This window comes from Oncorhynchus keta, unplaced genomic scaffold, assembly GCF_023373465.1.
Source record: "Oncorhynchus keta strain PuntledgeMale-10-30-2019 unplaced genomic scaffold, Oket_V2 Un_scaffold_6334_pilon_pilon, whole genome shotgun sequence".
Taxonomy (NCBI): domain Eukaryota; kingdom Metazoa; phylum Chordata; class Actinopteri; order Salmoniformes; family Salmonidae; genus Oncorhynchus; species Oncorhynchus keta.
In genome coordinates, this window is record NW_026290980.1 from 113724 (window position 1) to 119626 (window position 5903).

The following is a 5903-nucleotide window of genomic DNA, read 5'->3' on the forward strand; positions in this document are numbered from 1 at the left end:
CTCTCCCTCTCCCTCTCCCTTTCTCCCTCTTCCCTCTCCCTCTCCCTCTCCCTCTCCCTCTCTCCCTCTCTCTCTCCCAATCTCCCTCTTCTCTCTCTCCCTCTCTCCCTTTCTCCCTTTCTCCCTCTCTCCCTCTCTCGCTCTCCCTTTCTCCCCCTCTCCCTTTCTCCCCCTCTCCCTCTCCCTTTCTCCCCCTCTCCCTCTCCCTTTCTCCCTCTCCCTTTCTCCCTCTCTCCCTCTCCCTTTCTCCCTCTCCCTCTCCCTTTTCCCTCTCTCCCTCTCTCCCTCTCTCCCTCTCCCTCTCCCTTTCTCCCCCTCTCCCTCTCCCCCCCTCCCTCTCCCTTTCTCCACCTCTCCCTCTGCCTCTGCCTCTCTCCCTCTCTCCCTCTCCCTCTCTCCCTCTCTCCCTCTCCCCCCTCCCTCTCCCTTTCTCCCCCTCTCCCTCTCCCTCTCCCTTTCTCCCTTTCTCCCTCTCTCACTCTCCCTTTCTCCCTCTCCCTCTTTCCCTCTCTCCCTCTCACTTTCTCCCTCTCTCCCTCTCACTCTCTCCCTCTCTCTTTCTCTCCCTCTCTCCCTCTCTCCCTCTCTCCCTCTCCCTTTCTCCCTCTCTCCCTCTCTCCCCCTCTCCCTCTCACTTTCTCCCTCTCTCCCTCTCCCTCTCTCCCAATCTCCCTCTTCTCTCTCTCCCTCTCTCCCTCTCCCTTTCTCCCTCTCACTTTCTTCCTCTCTCCCTCTCTCCCTCTCTCCCTCTCTCTCTCTCTCTCTCTCTCCCTCCCTCTCTCCCTCTCTCCCCCTCTCTCCCCCTCACACAATGTTACCGCTATCATCTCTTATGACCGAAAATAACTTCTAGACATCAGGACTGTGATTCCTCACCACGGACTGGCACAATCCTTTTTCTCCTTTAACAAGTCTGACGAGCCCGACGCGAATGATATGCTGCTTTCTCGAGAACAGGCCCAGATCCCCGTGGTTTGCGTGAAAAAGAAGGTGGAGAAAAAGGGGCCAAAGCACTCTGAGGATTCACAGGCTCTGAGGATTCACAGGCTCTGAGGATTCACAGGCTCTGAGGATTCACAGGCTCTAAGGATTCACAGGCTCTGAGGATTCACAGGCTCTGAGGATTCACAGGCTCTAAGGATTCACAGGCTCTGAGGAGTCACAGGCTCTGAGGATTCACAGGCTCTGAGGATTCACAGGCTCTGAGGATTCACAGGGTCTGAGGATTCACAGGCTCTGAGGATTCACAGGCTCTGAGGATTCACAGGCTCTGAGGATTCACAGGCTCTGAGGATTCGTAGGCTCTGAGGATTCGTAGGCTCTGAGGATTCACAGGCTCTGACGATTCACAGGCTCTGAGGATTCACAGGCTCTGAGGATTCACAGGCTCTGAGGATTCACAGGCTCTGAGGATTCACAGGCTCTGAGGATTCGTAGGCTCTGAGGATTCGTAGGCTCTGAGGATTCACAGGCTCTGAGGATTCACAGGCTCTGAGGATTCACAGGCTCTGAGGATTCACAGGCTCTAAGGATTCACATGCTCTGAGGATTCACAGGCTCTGAGGATTCACAGGCTCTGAGGATTCACAGGCTCTGAGGATTCACAGGCTCTGAGGATTCACAGGCTCTGAGGATTCACAGGCTCTAAGGATTCACAGGCTCTGAGGATTCCCAGGCTCTGAGGATTCACAGGCTCTGAGGATTCACAGGCTCTGAGGATTCACAGGCTCTGAGGATTCACAGGCTCTAAGGATTCACAGGCTCTGAGAATTCACAGGCTCTGAGGATTCACAGGCTCTGAGGATTCACAGGCTCTGAGGATTCACAGGCTCTACGGATTCACAGGCTCTGAGGATTCACAGGGTCTGAGGATTCACAGGCTCTGAGGATTCACAGGTTCTGAGGATTCACAGGCTCTGAGGATTCACAGGCTCTGAGGATTCACAGGCTCTGAGGATTCACAGGCTCTGAGGATTCACAGGCTCTGAGGATTCACAGGCTCTGAGGATTCACAGGCTCTACGGATTCACAGGCTCTGAGGATTCGTAGGCGATCGAATAAACCCCCAACTTCCTTCCATTCTCCTAGCAAACGGGCAATCTTTGGAGAATAAAATCGATGACCTACGCGGATGATTAAACGACCGAAGGGACATTCATCTCATGTTTCACGGAGTCGTGGCTGAACGACGACATTATCAACATACAGCTGGCTGGTTATATGCTGCACCGGCAGGATAAGGCAGCTAAGGACCCTGGGACAAAACACCTCTCTCTGCAACTGGATCCGGGACTTCCTGACGGTCCGCCCCCAGGTGGTAACGGTAGGTAACAACACATCCGCCACGCTGATCCTCAACATGGTGGCCCCTCAGGGGTGCGTGCTCAGTCCCCTCCTGTACTCCCTGTTCACTCACGACTGCATGGCCAGGCATGACTCCAACACCATCATTAAGTTTGCCAATGACAACAGTGATCACCGACAACCACGAGACAGCCTATAGGGAGGAGGTCAGAGACCTGGTCGTGTGGTGCCAGGACAACAACCTCTTCCTCAACGTGATCAAGACAAAGGAGATGATTGTGGACTCCCCCATTCTCATCGATGGGGCTGCAGGTTGAGAGCTTCAAGTTCCATGGTGTCCACATCACCAACAAACTATCATGGTCCAAACACACCATGACAGCCGTGAAGAGGGCACGACAAAACCTATTCCCCCTCAGGAGACTGAAAGATTTGGCATGGGTCCTCAGATCCTCAAAAGGTTCTACAGCTGCACCATCGTGCGCATCCTGACTGGTTTCATCACTGCCTGGTATTGCAACTGCTCGGCCTCCGACCGCAAGGCACTACAGAGGGTAGTGCGTACGGCCCAGTACATCACTGGAGCCAAGCTTCCTGCCATCCAGGACCTCTACACCAGGCGGTGTCAGAGGAAGGCCCTAAGAATTGTCAAAGACTCCAGCCATTCTAGTCATAGACTGTTCTCTCTGCTTCCGCACGGCAAGCGGTACTGGAGAAACAAGTCTAGGTCCAAGAGGCTTCTAAACAACTTCTACCCCCAAGCCATAAGTCTCCTGAACACCTAATCAAAGGGCCACCCAGACTATTTGCATTGACCCCCCCCCCCCTTCTACACCGCTGCTACTCTCTGTTATCATCTATGCATAGTCACTTTAATAACTCTACCTACATGTACATATTACCTCATTTAACCGGTGCCCCTCCACATTGACTCTGTACCGGTACCCCCTGTATATAGCCTCCACATTGACTCAGTACCGGTACCCCCTGTATATAGCCTCCACATTGACTCTGTACCGGTACCCCTGTATATAGCCTCCACATTGACTCTGTACCAGTACCCCCTGTATATAGCCTCCACATTGACTCTGTACCGGTACCCCTGTATATAGCCTCCACATAGACTCTGTACCGGTACCCCCTGTATATAGTCTCCACATTGACTCTGTACCGGTACCCCTGTATATAGCCTCCACATAGACTCTGTACCGGTACCCCCTGTATATAGCCTCCACATTGACTCTGTACCGGTACCCCCTGTATATAGCCTCCACATTGACTCTGTACTACCCCTGTATATACACATTGACTCTGTACCACCCCTGTATATAGCCTCCACATTGACTCTGTGTACCCCTGTATATAGCCTCCACATTGACTCAGTACCGGTACACCCTGTATATAGCCTCCACATTGACTCTGTACCGGTACCCCTGTATATAGCCTCCACATTGACTCTGTACCAGTACCCCTGTATATAGCCTCCACATTGACTCTGTACCGGTACCCCCTGTATATAGCCTCCACATTGACTCTGTACCGGTACCCCTGTATATAGCCTCCACATTGACTCTGTACCGGTACCCCTTGTATATAGCCTCCACATTGACTCTGTACCGGTACCCCTGTATATAGCCTCCACATTGACTCTGTACCGGTACCCCTGTATATAGCCTCCACATTGACTCTGTACCCCTGTATATAGCCTCCACATTGACTCTGTACCGGTACCCCCTGTATATAGTCTCCACATTGACTCTGTACCGGTACCCCTGTATATAGCCTCCACACTGACTCTGTACCGGTACCCCTGTATATAGCCTCCACATTGACTCTGTACCGGTACCCCTGTATATAGCCTCCACATTGACTCTGTACCGGTACCCCCTGTATATAGTCTCCACATTGACTCTGTACCGGTACCCCTGTATATAGCCTCCACATTGACTCTGTACCGGTACCCTGTATATAGCCTCCACATTGACTCTGTACCGGTACCCCTGTATATAGCCTCCACATTGACTCTGTACCGGTACCCCCTGTATATAGCATCCACATTGACTCTGTACCGGTACCCCCTGTATATAGCCTCCACATTGACTCTGTACCGGTACCCCCTGTATATAGTCTCACTATTGTTGTTTTACTGCTGCTCTTTAATTACTTAGGGGCTTATTAAGCATTTCACTGTAAGGTCTACTACACCTGTTGTATTCAGCATTTCACTGTGAGGTCTACATTTCACACCTGTTGTATTTCACTGCATTTCACTGTGAGGTCTACTACACCTGTTGTATTCAGCATTTCACTGTGAGGTCTACTACACCTGTTGTATTCAGCATTTCACTGTGAGGTCTACTACACCTGTTGTATTCAGCATTTCACTGTGAGGTCTACTATACCTGTTGTATTCAGCATTTCACTGTAGGTCTACTACACCTGTTGTAGTCAGCATTTCACTGTGAGGTCTACTACACCTGTTGTATTCAGCATTTCACTGTAAGGTCTACTACACCTGTTGTATTCAGCATTTCACTGTGAGGTCTACTACACCTGTTGTATTCAGCATTTCACTGTGAGGTCTACTACACCTGTTGTATTCAGCATTTCACTGTGAGGTCTACTACACCTGTTGTATTCAGCATTTCACTGTGAGGTCTACTACACTGTTGTATTCAGCATTTCACTGTGAGGTCTACTACACCTGTTGTATTCAGCATTTCACTGTAAGGTCTACTACACCTGTTGTATTCAGCATTTCACTGTGAGGTCTACTACACCTGTTGTATTCAGCATTTCACTGTGAGGTCTACTACACCTGTTGTATTCAGCATTTCACTGTAAGGTCTACTACACCTGTTGTATTCAGCATTTCACTGTAAGGTCTACTACACCTGTTGTATTCAGCATTTCACTGTGAGGTCTACTACACCTGTTGTATTCAGCATTTCACTGTGAGGTCTACTACACCTGTTGTATTCAGCATTTCACTGTAAGGTCTACTACACCTGTTGTAATTCAGCATTTCACTGTGAGGTCTACTACACCTGTTGTATTCAGCATTTCACTGTAAGGTCTACTACACCTGTTGTATTCAGCATTTCACTGTGAGGTCTACTACACCTGTTGTATTCAGCATTTCACTGTGAGGTCTACTACACCTGTTGTATTCAGCATTTCACTGTGAGGTCTACTACACCTGTTGTATTACACCTGTTGTATTCAGCATTTCACTGTGAGGTCTACTACACCTGTTGTATTCAGCATTTCACTGTGAGGTCTACTACACCTCAGCATTTCACTGTATTACTACACCTGTTGTATTCAGCATTTCACTGTGAGGTCTACTACACCTGTTGTATTCAGCATTTCACTGTAAGGTCTACTACACCTGTTGTATTCAGTCTACTACACCTTTCACATTGTGAGGTCTACTACACCTGTTGTATTCAGCATTTCACTGTGAGGTCTACTACACCTGTTGTATTCAGCATTTCACTGTGAGGTCTACTACACCTGTTGTATTCAGCATTTCACTGTGAGGTCTACTGTATTCAGCACTACACCTGTTGTAATTCAGCATTTCACTGTGAGGTCTA

The 5903-nt window shown here is 49.7% G+C and overlaps 1 long non-coding RNA gene across 1 annotated transcript; it reads left to right on the forward strand.

Annotated features, from left to right (window-relative positions):
* The first annotated feature begins 4576 nt into the window (after positions 1-4576).
* Positions 4577-5508, forward strand: LOC127929300 (uncharacterized). Its single transcript, XR_008134335.1, has 3 exons — positions 4577-4695; positions 4809-4960; positions 5036-5508. It is a non-coding gene; the product is annotated as an uncharacterized LOC127929300 (long non-coding RNA).
* The last annotated feature ends 395 nt before the right edge of the window (positions 5509-5903 follow it).